Genomic DNA, 14,557 nt, shown 5'->3' with positions numbered 1-14,557 from the left:
GGCTTTTAGGTTCCTCAACAGTGAGACCTGTTCATCATCTTTGTTTATTCTTTCGTGTGTCAAATATTTATCGAGCATCTAACCACATGCCTGGCCATGACAGATGAAAACACCTGCCCTCCTGGGGCACTAGAGTGGACAGGAAGAAAGCAAAGAATAATCAGCATATAAAGGAACAAAGACCTACAGGAGGCTGGAGAAAGACAACCAGAATTGTGGGGAAAGGGAGGGCCAGGAAAAGAGTGGCCTGAGCAAAGGCCCTGGGGCTTGAAGGTACCTGCAGTGTTCTGAGCACGATGGACAGTCTGGCTGGAGAAGCAAGAGGGAGGTGGCAGGACTCAAGGGCAGGGCAGGGCCAGACCAGGGCGAGGGCAGGGAGGCTCTCGCCTTGGGTGCAAAGGTAAGGGGCACCACAAATAAAATACAGGATGAACTGCATTTTAATGCAGTAGTTTTTAAAAATCTAAACTAATGCAAAAAAATTCACAACAAACAAAATATAAACATGTTAAATAAAGACAGGGCCAGTGGGGGCTTCCCTGGTGGCACAGTGGTTGAGAGTCCGCCTGCTGATGCGGGGGACACGGGTTCGTGCCCCGGTCCGGGAAGATCCCACATGCCACGGAGCGGCTGGGCCCGTGAGCCATGGCCGCTGGGCCTGCGCGTCCAGAGCCTGTGCTCCGCAGCAGGAGAGGCCATGATAGTGAGAGGCCCGCGTACTGCAAAAAAAAAAAAAAAAGACAGGGTCAGTGGGAGTGACTGTCCCTTTCGCCGCGGGCTCTAGTACAGCTCAGTCCAGGCGCTGGGGCTACTGATCCTCCCTTTGTTTAACATGCTGATGATCTGTTCGTCATGGATTATCGGGCATTGATTTGGATTTTGTTAATAGTTCATTAAAACTTTATTCATCTTGATGACTGAGATCTTGTTCCCTCTTAAACTCTGTGACTGGAGCAAATGCCTCGCTTGCCGCGTCGCAGTCCCCTCCCTGTGTCAGACAGGAGCAAGGCCAGGTGGAGACTTTCTGGCCCCTGTATCTGTGAAGGAGCACTTCACACAGACCACAACTGCTTCTGTGACTCCTAGGAGCTGTCCCCTGTATATAGCCATACTCTGAACTCCAGGCGTGGTACACGCCAGGACCCCCGTCCTCTTTCCTAAAACCCCTCACCCGGATGTAGAAGCTACTTCATCTGCGAGGCAGCTGGGCGGTTGAATTTATTAGAAAACGTGATTACTGCACACATATGTGAAGGAAGCCTAGACTTCAAACGCATTCATTCAACAGGAGCTGCTAAGTACTCCCTATACGCCAGGTATCAGACTAGACAAGAGGATATGACAATGAGCAAAGACCCAAGAGTCTGGGCTACTAGCCCCTCAGAACCCCGGCAGTCCTCACGCAAGAAACTGGACCCCAGAAGTAAATGGCAAGCCCAGGCTCCCAGAGGCCGGGTAGGCAATGACCTCAAAGATGCTGTTTAACACAGGCTGATGTGGGTAGGAATCTGGTTGTACTGCCTAGAAGCTATGGGGTCTTGGATGGTTTATGTCCTCATCCCAAGCCTCAGTTTCCCCATCTGTAAAGTGGACATAACCATACCCACCCCTCAGGGTTCTTGTGAGGGGCCCAGCATTACTGCAAGGCGTGTGGTGTCTGTTTCGATTCTTATGGCAGCCCCGAAGAGCTTTCTCTTTCTACCCTCATCCACACTGAAGCCTCTTTCTGTCACTGAGTGCAAATAAGAGTTACTAAGAGAATGCCAGGCTTCTCCAGCGGCCCCCAGTTCCTGCGGGGAGGCAGATGGCAGCAGATGTGAGGAAACCCTGTGGCCAGGACGATCAGGGAAGGGTTGAGATGCTGCCAGCAGCGCTCTCAGGGTTTGTGAATAAACTGTCACAGCTCAGCTCTCACCAGCTCATGGCTGTGACAGATGGGTTCCTGCGACACCCTCTTCCCTGCCACCCCCAACCTTGACACTTTCAGTGGGAAAATCTGACGCTGCATGGGAAGAGCTTCTCTCAAGTAGATGGAGGGCTCTGGGATCCAGGTCTCCTCGGCAGGGTAGTGAGGAGAGCTGGCACCCTTGTCTTTAACCTGGCAGTTGGCTGAGTCTCAGAATTTGCAGCAAGATCCCTTTTCGTGGGCGGGGAGGACCTAAGGGTCTCGACCTGAGTGGTTCAGATCAGCGAGGGCCAGTCCCTGTGCACGGGGCTCAAGCCACCCACCCGTTTTACGATATTCAGCTGGAAAGGCTGAAATGGTTCCACCCGGGAATTTTAGACCAGCAACAGCAGGCCAGCGCTCCTCTCTGTGGTACTCTGGGGAATTCCAGAAACAAGGATGCCAAGAGTAGTGGGCGTTTCGAGCTGGAGGTGCCCCAAAAGACAGCCAGCCCAGTCAGTTTCAAAGGTTCCTTTCGGCAGGGGAAACTTCTTCACCTCAAATATAATCACATGTATAAACCCCATATGTATTTTTTAAATAGAAGAAAAAGATGCTCATCTGTGTTTCTTGACAGGGATGCTATTGAAAATGTGGGCAGAAGTCTTCATTCTGTAGCATGGTCCTGCGTAGGACATTTAACGTTCCTGGACCCCATCTCTAGGTATCAATGGCTTTCTCCACCCCAAGTGATTGAAACTAAAAAGCTCCCACACCTTCCCAAATGCCCTCTGCGGGCACCAATCCCGCTTGAGAATTCATCTAATTGTGGTTGCACCATGAGGCCTGCAGGGCGGGGAGCTGCTGTTGGTCCTGAGGTGATGGCCCTGAACCTGGGCGATGCAGAGCACCCTGTGAAAGCTTCCGTGCAGTTGCCTGACAACCCCTGATGTAGCTACATTCCCGCTGTGTTACCCTCCTTGGACCTCAATTTCCTCCTCCGCAAAATGGGAATAACAACCCTTACCTATATCACGGGGCTTTTGTGAGGACCCAATGAGGCACTGCCCATGAGCTTGCTTTGTAAACCCTCAAGCCTCTGCTGATGCCTCGTTTGCACTCCTCTCCTGGGTATGTAAAGACACTGCTATCTTAGTCTTTTGAAAGGACTTACCATGGAAACCAAATAATAAAAGCAAAAAGCTCAATCATAAGGTTTCCACAGAAATCCACTTCTATTCGCGTCCCCTGCACACACAGCCCCATGGAGATGACGGTTGTACTCCACTCCCACTGAGACACCTACTTTCTCTTTTGTGAGCCGGCAAGACAATCAGCCAGCCTTGGCCTGCAGGGAAGCTCGGCCTGCACAACCTGAAAACCAACAACTTCGAGAAAACTGCCTAGCAGACCTCAAGCACTATCTTTATTACCCCTACTGGTATGCATGACTTGAAAATCTATCAGGAAAAAAGTTATGAACAGACATCTCCCCGAACTTCACACCTACCTGTAACCAGGGGGAGATGTCACTGTGCCATTTCCAGAGTTTTGATAGGTTGGCACCTGGTTCATGAAAAAAGATTGAGATTTTTTGTTGCAAAGGGAATCAAGATGACATCACATCACTGAGGCCCTTTTCTCCCCATCTTCTTTTTTTTTTTTCATTTTTCCTTTAAATTTTATATTGGAGTATAGTTGATTAGTAACGTTGTGCTAGTTTCTGGTGTACAGCAAAGTGATTCAATTATATATATACATGTATCTATTCTTTTTCAAATTCTTTTCCCATTTATGTTATCACAGAGTACTGAGCAGAGTTCCGTGTGCTATACACTGGTTCTTGTTGGTTACCTATTTTACATATAGCAGCGTGTATATGTCAATTCCAAACTTCCAATCTACCCCTCCCCCTGACTCTTCCCCCCCGGTAACCACCATTTGTAGCAACATGGATGGACCTGGAGATTATCATACTAAGTGAAGTAAGTCAGAGAAAGACTAGATATGATAGCGCTTATATGCGGAATCTAAAAAAAAACGATACAAATGAACCTATTCCCCTATCTTCTTTAACGGAGGAGGGTGTGCAGATATTTTTCAGGATGAAGCAAGCAAAAGAACCCATTCCGACTTCACCCCAAACTGCAGTCAGAGTTTTTCTGAGTTCCAGGTCTTAGGCGATAAAGCTGGATTTACTTTGCCTTTTCCTCTGTTCCTTATGCCGGGGTTCAGGCCCTGAAAGGAGTGTCCTTCAAACGTTCCCAAGTAAGTGCCAGGAGCCAGGAGGGGTTGCTTTAGGCTCAGGGCCAGCTTTACAGAATAAATCTCACAAAATCCCCATTCACTCCTTCGGCCTCACTCAGCCTCCAGCAACTGTTCCATCTCATCTGGACTAAATACAACTTCTTGGTTCAAAGAGAAAATGCATGGAATGGCGCTGCTGGCTCCCTCAAGATATCCAGGGGAGTCTACGTGGGTAAATCTGACAGGAACAAGAAGTACATGATGCCACCTCTCTATAAACGTCCCTGGCTTAAGAGAAATGGGAAAGGTGCCTGGCCGGAAACACGGCACTCTGTCCACTTCAGAAAGAAAGCGCATGGATCAGTAAAACAGATGAAAAACACCAGGATCATCAGACCCAGATGAGGAAAATACCAAATACCAAAAGGGTAGAAGAAAATCTAAGTGAAACCTGCATCTCCGCTCACACTGGGGGGCTCAGAGAAGCTATACGTGCAGCTGAATTTCTGAAGGTCACCTGTGGCTTCGTTTGTCCCCCTCAGCCGCCAAGGTCTGGCCATCTTACCCACTGACCGGGGCAGCTGCACTTTGGTGGTGTCTGTCCCTGCTGATGTATTCTAGCTCATTGCCAAGGGAAAATGAAACAAGCCCGGGAGCAAAATGCCAATAGTGGCAGCAGAAGAAAGGAAGCCTGTTAAATGTCTCTGCCTCTACATTACCTTTGCTGCTTTTTAAACACTAAATCCTCTAGAACCAGATGCTCATGCTACTAAATAAGCAACTCAGAAAAGGTACAAGAGCAAGTCTTCTCGTGGAGAATACTAAAAGCCCATTCCTCAAACAAAAGGGCCCGAGTTCCGAGCAGCAGCGTGGCTCGTCATTCGGCACAGGAGTCCTGGGTCAGTCGGACCAGCTCAGCCACTTACTTCCGGGTGACCCAGGACAAGTCAGTCTAATTCTCGGATGTGGCATCTGTCTAATGGGATTAATAACTGCAACTAGCTCATGGTTTTTGTGTGCCTTGAAGGGATAATCCAGACACTTACCAGACACACTGTCTGGTACAAACCCAGTTCTTATAAATATTAGTTACTATTACTGTTATCGTTAGAGACCTGAAATACTTTCTCGAAACCATTTCTCTCTCAACTCTACGCTAACTTGCAGCTATGCTCACCAATTACAGCATTCAATTAGAATTCTTAAATTTCTGCTCCCATTTCTTCTTACACGCTGTTAAATCTGACAGAGTTGGGGTTCCTCTCAGCAGCTCACCAACCCCTGTCTGATCTGGACCAGAACACTATGGGCATATGAAGAACACGGCAGAATTCCCATCTACACAGAAACAACCTTACTTGGGCCAGCACCACCTATACCAAGACCTTGCCAATGAGCTAAACTAAACAGAAACTGGCCAAGAGGAAATCCAGATAGTGGAGTTTTCAAGCACTGACTTTAGAATAACTATGCTTAATATGTTTTCAGAATTAAAAAAGAGAGAGAGAATCTTGGCCAAGAGCTGAGCCGAAAACTTGGAACATATATTTTTCAAAGAATTAAAGGAGAATTCTAGAAGTGAAAAAGTGCAATTACTGAAGTTATCTCAAAAGAGCATTTGTGGACTAGATGATATTAGAAGAAAATATCCAAACTGAAGCAAGGAAAGACAAAAGGAAGAAAATACAGAAGAATGTAAAAACGTTTAGATGTGCAGGAAACGTATAATACAAAAAAATGGCCTAATGTAGGGGGAATCCCAGGAAAGATGGGAATAGCTGAGAATTCCCCCAAAATGACAAGAGACATCAGCTACACTCTCAGGAAGTACTACAAACAGCAAAAACAAATACTAAAGAAAATTATATCTTTGCACATAGTGAGAAACACTGAAAAACTACTTAAAGACCAAAGACATATATTAAAAGCAGTCAGAGGAAAAGGACAGATTCGTTGACACCATACTTCTCAGTAGTAACAACGGAATCCAGAAGACTTTGAAATAATATCTTCAAAGTGCTGAAAGAACATAACTGCCAATCTAGAATATTATACTCAGAAAAAACGAATCCCTCAAAAATTAAGCTTAAGTAAACATATTTTCAAACAAAAACTGAGAATACTAGCAGCACATCAAATCTAATGGGAATACTACAAGATTTTCTTTAGACCAAAGGAAAATGATCCTAGACATAAGTTCAGAAATGCAGGAAAGGACTTCCCTGGTGGCGCAGTGGTTAAGAATCTGCCTGCCAATGCAGGGGACATGGGTTCAGTCCCTGGTCCGGGAAGATGCCACATGCCGTGGAGCAACTAAGCCTGTGCACCACGGCTACTGAGCCTGCACTCTAGAGCCCACAAGCCACAACTACTGAGCCCGCGAGCTACAACTACTGAAGCCCGCACACCTAGAGCCTGTGCTCCGCAACAAGAGAAGCCACCGCAACGAGAAGAAGCCCGCGCACCGCCACGAAGAGTAGCCCCCGCTCGCCGCAACTAGAGAAAGCCAGCACACAGCAATGAAGAGCCAACACAGCCAAAAATAAATAAATACATTTATTTTTTTAAAAATGCGGGAAAGAATAAAGAGTAGCACTAATGACAAATCTGAATAAACATAATTTACATAAATCACAACAAACATAATTATCTAAACACTGACAATACCACATAACAGTCTTGTGGGGTTTAAAATACATATAAAATTAAAATACAGGACAAACGATAGTAAATAAGTTGAAAGTGGGGTTAATGGGAGTTAAAATGTTCTAAGGTTCATTGTGTCTAGGGAATGGTAACAGCACAAATTTAGGTTAGATATGACATTGTCAAGGATGCATGTGGTTATCTCTAGAGTAAGCACTAACAATAGGAAAAGAACTATAAACTAACAGAGGAAAGAAAGGAATGTTTTTTTAAAAAAGAGCTTACATGAAAGAGAAGGCAAACAAGGGCAGAAAAGAAACACAGAAAAGGTAAAACACACCGAAAGCAAATAGGAAGATGAAATTTCTTATCTCAAGTATATTGTAATTACATTAACTGCAAGCTGACTAAACACTTCAGCTGAAATACTGAGAAATCAAAACAAAACCCAATTATATGCTGCTTACAAAAGACTCACTTTAAATATATAGAAATGGAAGTGCTAAGCGTAAAATGATAAAAAAGATGTACTATGCAAACACTAACCCCAAGAAAGTTAATGTAGCTACATTAACATGAGAAAATATAAACTTTAAGGCAAGAAACACTTAGAGAAAGACACTTCGCGATCATAAAAGCTTCTGTCTACTAGGAAGAAACAGCAATTCTAAATTTCTAAGCACCTAACATCATAGTCTCAAAATACATAAAGCAAAAGAAAAAAACTAAAAAAAAAAAAAAATAGAAATTCATAATCATTGTAGCAGATTGTACGTTTCTCCAGACAAAATCAATAAAAATATAAAAAATATGAACCATGTGATTAATAAACTTGACCTAATCAAGAAATATTAAACATTGCACCCAACAACTGCAGAATACATCCTCTTCTGAAATAGGCATGGAATATTTACCAAAATAGATGATATCCTAGTCCAAAAAGCAAACCTCAGTAAACCTGAAAGGATACAGTGTATGTTCTTTAATCAATAACAGAAAGGTAACCAGAAAGTCTCTAATTGCTTGGGAATTAAGTACCACACATACATAATCCAAACACTATTTATTCTTCAAAAATACATGCATATCTAAGGACTCAAACAACAAACTAGAGTGGGCGGCAGGCGGCAGGCAGCAGGAAATGAGAAAAGTAAGGGGGAAAAAAACAAAACATAAAGAGAGGGGCTCTGCACAGAATGACGATTTTGGTGAATCATGACTTAAAAAATATATTGAATTCAACTCTGTGCACTAAAATCAAAAATAAAATAAATAAATTAGTGTATAAAACGTTAACATTTAGATATCAGAAATCCGAATTCTAGCATGTTCTGAATTTACTAAGTCAGTCTTTGGGCCTCATATTTGATATATAAGAATACTACTATTAATTAACAAACAGTCCTTGTAACTCGTCTATTAATTCAACGAACATCTGATGAACACAGATTATGTGCCAGACATTGTGCCATTTGGTGCAGGTACAAAGTCATATGAGACAGAGTGCCAGATCTCAAGGCACTTACTCCTCATGGGAGCTGATGTCATATGAAATAAATGGAGGAAATATCGTAAGGATAACCACAGAACAAAAGTGCACAGAAACCACAGGTTACACAACAAAGTAGTACTAGGTATTTGATCATTGATTTTGACTTGGCTGAGAAGGACCTACTTTCTGATCTTGGGCTTGCTATGCAATGTACAAGCTCCTTGAGAACAGAGACGAAGGATTATTTAATTCTACAATCCCAGTGTTCAGCAGAGTAAGAGTTCATCACATTTGTGTTGAATGAATGAATGTAAAATGGATGACAGCCTGAGCCAGTCTTCCAAGTCCTATATTTCTACATCAAGAAATAATTGGAGCCTGTGACTGGAAGCCGAATCCACAAGGAGATGAGCATGATTAAGTGTTAGACTCTAGATGAGGTCCCACTCCCACAGGTAGGCAGAACTCCAGGACTTGCTGAAGATGTCACATCCAGAGTCTTGAAGGTCAACTCTGAATCAAACACATACGATGCTAAAAAACCAACCAACAAACAAAAACCCTCCTCATCATAAAGTTCTAGAAATCAATCTGCCCTCCAATACCTGCAGGGGAATGAGTGAGCACAGAAGTACTCATCTGTAAAATGGGTAGGATGATAACCTCCCAGAAAGGTTCTTGGAAGATGATATGAGGTGCAAAAGGCCTGGAAACTAGAGGTGTCTAATAAATAGTTGCTAAATGAATTTTTAAAACAGTGGGCATTCTGTAAGTGTGATTTCTCCTTCATCCCTCCAGTCTCCCATCCCTCTGCTTTCCCAAAAGAGGCAGGTAACTATGAAATAGAGAAATATTTTGAGGAACTTTCATGCATACCTCTGAGGATATTGCACTACAGAAAAACATCACCACAGTTATAGCACAGAGGCCAACATATTGATAGAATACCAGAGACAAAGCAATTCCTGCAGACAAGGGCTAGGACTGAGATATGGAGCAAAGGACAGTAAAATGTTGCAGCATCAGCTGCTAATCAAAGAGCAGCTTGAGGCACATACAATGTGGTCAGCTCCACAGCCCCTGCGTAGAGACAGGCTTATCTCCTTAGTCACTGGATGACAGCTTAATCACGTGGGCCAAGACGCTCGCCCCACATCAAACCTCCACCACCCCCAAGATCACTCTTCCTTTCGTGATTAGGTAGCCCCAGGCTCCATGTAGTCTTAAAGATCAGTAAATGACCCAATTTCTTTAGACACAGTCAAGTAATCTCCAAAGTACTTTGCATTTATAAAATGCATCAAAGTGCATTTATGTATAGCCTGTGATGCACTAGAAGTTTTGCTGGATGCTGTACAAATTAGCTTCATATATTCTTGGGCCCCGGCTTTGAAGAAGGAATCTGGCTTCTGCAACCATCCCTTTATAGACATTGCCCTCCAATGGCTTCTTAATCCCCAAATTCAGCAGCCTTTTCTGAGACCTCACTTGTTTCAGCTCCTCTACAGCTCCTGGCCCCTCCCTCTCTCTCTCTCCTCTTTTCCACAGTACAGAACTTTCCTATATTTCCCTACTGTCTCTCCGATTGTTTCTTCTGTTTCCATTGGTTTCTTTTCCTCCTTCTGAGTCCTAAAAGGACATATTCCTGAGGGTTTTGTTTTCTGCCCTTTTCTTTTTGGTCCACAATCTCCCCTTGATGATTTATGACACCTACAGCTTCAGCACTTCTATTGCTGTGTGCTTGCCTCCAAACTAGCTTTCACCCACACTGTGGCTAGCCAACACCTCAAATTTTCATGGGTAAAGTGAAGCTCATTGTATCTCCCAGACCAGCTCTTCCTCCTGACTTTCACATTTGGGGCATTTGAATTCAGTGGTGTGCTGATAAACTGACTCTCTGTGGGGAGACAGAGGAGCCCTGATGTGTAGCATCTCTTGATTTCCACAGTGTTTCCGTATTCCCACCATGGCCACTTTCAAGCTACCAACATGAAGTCACTGACTGCAGAGTCTGGTTAGAGACCAGTACATGACAGTTTCAGGAAACCACTGAATCATCCTCCAAATTTCTCCCCCAAAGCCTCAAAGTCACCTTTTCCCTCTCCCATGTCTTCACCGAGACATCCTATCAGCTGCAAAGTACTCTTGGGTCTCTTTTAACACAGATTCTGCCACCCAGCCTCTCCTTTCCATTTCCACCACCGTTTCCTGCCTGAGACCGTCATTGCCTCCTGTCCTGCCCACTCCGTATCAGTCTCCTCATTACTCTCCCCACCTCCAGGCTCTCTCACCACCTTCACATGGCTGGAGATGACTGGAAGATTAATCTTCCTAAAGTGAATTCCCCATTGTGTGACCCCAAACCTTCAATGGATCTCCTACTAACTACCAAATAAAAGATAATTTGGCATTCGATGCCTAATTCAATATGTACTGCCTGTATCAACATTCTGTATCACCTAAGATTAGGTTGGCTACAATTCAATTTGTAGACCCAAAAACATAGTGGCTTTAAAAAGACATAAGTTTCGGGACTTCCCTGGTGGCACAGTGGTTAAGAGTCCACCTGACAGTGCAGGGGACACAGGTTCACAGAGATCCCACATGCTGCGGAGTAACTAAGCCCGTGCGCCACAACTACTGAGCCTGCACTCTAGAGCCCACGAGCCACAACTATTGAGCCCGCATGCCGCAACTACTGAAGCCTGCGTGCCTAGAGCCGTGTGCCGCAACGAGAAGCCACCGCAATGAGCCCGTGCACCACAGTGAAGAGTAGCCCCCGCTCGCCGCAACCAGAGAAAGCCCGCGCACAGCAACAAAAGACCCAATGCAGCCAAAAATAAATAAATAAATTTATTAAAAAAAAAAAAAAAAAGACAGAAGTTTATTCCCCTCTCATGTAAAACTCAAGAGGTGAGCAATCCAGGGCGTAAGGAGATGCGCTACATGAACTCCTGAGCGCTCAGGCACTTTCAGCTCAGCATCCTGACAAGCTTCATAAATGGTCACGCTCATGTTTCAAGATGGCAGCCACCACCTCAAGTTCTGGGCAGCAGAATGGCAGAAAGAAGAGAGGACAAAGCTGGCTTGTAGGGAAGTTCCCAGAAACTGCCACAGGACATTTCCAGTGAGCCCCTGTTTCCCAGAACCTAGTTACACAGGCACACCTAGCTGCAAGAGATTCTGCGTGGCCATGTGGGGATTCCGGAAGGGGAGACTAGATTTGGGGGAACAACTATGTCTCTGCAAAAGGCCTCAATGCTCCTTTGAAGACCTGTTTCCCATCAGGCCTCTGCCTAAACTTAACAACAACAGACACGTATGTAAGGCTGACTATGAGCAAGGCACTGCTCTAAGTGCTTTACATACATGAACACACTTCATCCTGACAACAGTCCAATGAGGCAAGTACCAGTATTATCCCCATGTTATAGGTGGGGAAGCTAAGACCAGAGGGATTAAGAAGTCCAGAGATTCTCAAAACTGCTTGGGAATCAACACACCTGGGAAGCCTGTTAAAAATGTAGAATCAAATGCTCTGGGATAAGATGAAATTGCTGAGGAAAAAAAAAAAATGGAGGAGTGAGAAGAAGACCAAAAGTGGAAGTCTGAGAAACAGCAGCTACATCCATGGGACAGATGTAGAGAACAACTGACCTCAAGACATAGTGTGAAAGGGGGCAGGGGAACCAAGGCTGAGTGCTGTCTTGGGAGTTCAAGAGAGGATGTCCAAATAGGAGGTTGTTTCTCCCACGGCAGGGAAGGCGATGGGAAATGTTTGCTGGAACTGATGGTTAGGAGGTCATGGATGACCCGGGTGAGAAGAGTTTTAGTGGCATGCTGAGGGAAGAATCCATGTCCTTATCCTCAGATCCTCTGTAAGACCCTAAAGAAGATTCTCTCTCTCTCTCTCTCCCTCCCTCTCCCTCCATCTGTTGTTCCTAGGACCAAGCTTATACATAGCAACTGCTCATTTGCTGGCTTGCCATTGCTGAGGACAATGAGACCATTCCCAAAATCACTGTTATGGAGTCAGAAGAAAAAAGACGCTGGGGACTTCTCTGGTGGTCCAACCGTTAAGACTCTGCAGGTTCAATCCCTGGTCGGGGAACTAAGATCCTGCATGCTGTGTGGCCAAAAAAAAAAAAAAAAAGTGATTTAAAACAAAAGAAAGATGGTGGGTACGTGACTTGAGATTTCAGAAATGTGGGAGTGGGAGGCTCACACCTCGGTTTCAGTTGCACAGGAAAAGTTCCAAAGAAGAGGCGGCAGGCAGACAAGAGCCCCTTCCATCGGCACAGAGCGCTCACCACAGGCCGCCCCATGGACGTGGCCGGTCTACTCAGTTACAGGACACCACAGTTCTCAGATAATAAATGCAGTGGGCCCCCCTTCTTCTGGAGAGGCAGCTGCCAAAAAACTGAAGTCATGGTTCAAGGTCACTGTGAACCCAGGGCCCACCCTGAAATGCTGCCCGTTCATCAGCCTCCAGCTCAGCTCCTAAGGTCAATGGTTCTTCACAGTCACAGCCCCTCTCCTCCATCTCGGAGGGAAAACGCCCGGCTCCTTATGGCTCGCCAGTGGTGGAGGGAGGACGGTGAACGCCGACTGCGGTTCCCACAGCTCTGGGAGCATTAAGACTTCAAAAGAGGAACCACTTACGCTGTCATCACCACAGCGGTCACTTCTACAGGATTCCTTTTTCCCATGTAGCATTGGATGGACGGGTTTGGCTCCTGTCTGGGAGGAGGGAGGAGGGCACTGCAAAGCCTCTGACTCACTCTGCCCTCCCTCTCGCCCTCCCCAGCTGCCCGACACCGCACTTCCGCCTCTGAAGTTAAAGGTCAGCCTCTCAAGCTCAGGCCAAGGTTTTTTCAACACACACACGCCAAAAAAAGAAAAAAGAAAAAGAAATCGGCTTCTGAGAGAATACATTTTTTAACATGGAAAGAAATAAGGAAAGGAGTTCTCAAAAATAAATTTAAAAATAAGTAATCCTTCCCCCAACTACTTAATAATTCCAGAATAATGAAATTTTCCAATTGTAAATGTGTAAGGAATAGAATAAAAGGAATGAATGCTTCACTGCGTTCAAGCAGGCCTCTTAAAAATGATCCTAATTTCTTCCAGAAGGCTCTGAAGGGTAATGGCAAGGTTCTCCTCAATACAGAAATATTCCAGCAGTAATATATTCGCTTCTCTTCACGTGTCTTGAGCGCTAGTGTGAACACGGCAATGTTTTACAGCCGGCATGCTGTACATCGCTGCTCAAAAATGCTGCATTCCTAGGGGCTACAGTCTTGTGTTGTGCATTTGAAACGCCTGTTGCTAAGTAAAAGCAGTCAGCAGCTCCGGACGACCCCAGTGGGGGCACCACACAGAGCTTTCTAGTTGCCTCCAAATATCCCCACTCCTGGTAAGGGATGAGAAGCCCACTGAACCCTCGGACCCAGGCGAGTGGTCCAGGCTCCCAGGCAGGGGTCTCGGAAGACTGCGAATCATGACATCTCTGCCTTGGGGACAACTTCTGCCTCCCAGCCCTCATGTGTCCCAACCTAGGAATTTACGCAGCCCTTTTATACACCAGGTGGCCAGGAAACCTGTGAAATGGGTTGGACAGAGGTGATCACACTATTGTTCCTATTTTACTGATAAAGAAACTGAGTCTTGGAAATTAACCACACAACTCATGAGGGGCAGTGCCTGGACCACAGCCCACAGCTTCTGCAACTCACCACCCTCCGAACTTACTTCCAGCCCGCTGGACCACATGCCAGTCCAGCGCTGAAAACGGCGACTGACTTGGTTCCAACAGGAGTCTGGGGTCTTTCTCTTCCTGTCCAGTGTTCCCACCCTGCGCCCAAGGTCCTGACCTTACACCCTGTGTTTGTATCCATGGTTCCCTTCAACTTTCAAGAAACCTCCATCCGACTGCATCCGACTGCAAACCTCCAAACGGCTGCCCGTTTCCACACCTCCTGCTTCGCTCCATGCCAGTGACAACCTGTTACAGGTTGGTTTTAACATTTTTCTCTGGAGAGTTTCCAAAAATGTCCTCAACCAAACAGTCGGGGCAAGGGATGAGCCTGGTCCATGCAGCACCAGGCAGAGGAGATCAAGGCACCGCCATTCCCTGCGGCGCTGGAGACAGCTCGTGGGCACAGGCAACTCTGCCTTGGGAAACTTATGGAAACTGCTTCACATTATTAAAGTCCACTTATGTGAGAGGTGTAGTACCTTGGAATCTATCACTGTGCTTTTCTTTTTGGCATTTCTCTGCACATGAC

The sequence above is a fragment of the Neophocaena asiaeorientalis genome, unplaced genomic scaffold (genome assembly GCF_003031525.2).
Source record: "Neophocaena asiaeorientalis asiaeorientalis breed wild unplaced genomic scaffold, Neophocaena_asiaeorientalis_V1.1 scaffold59, whole genome shotgun sequence".
NCBI classification, from domain to species: Eukaryota; Metazoa; Chordata; class Mammalia; order Artiodactyla; family Phocoenidae; genus Neophocaena; species Neophocaena asiaeorientalis.
This window is presented reverse-complemented; position numbering follows the sequence as displayed.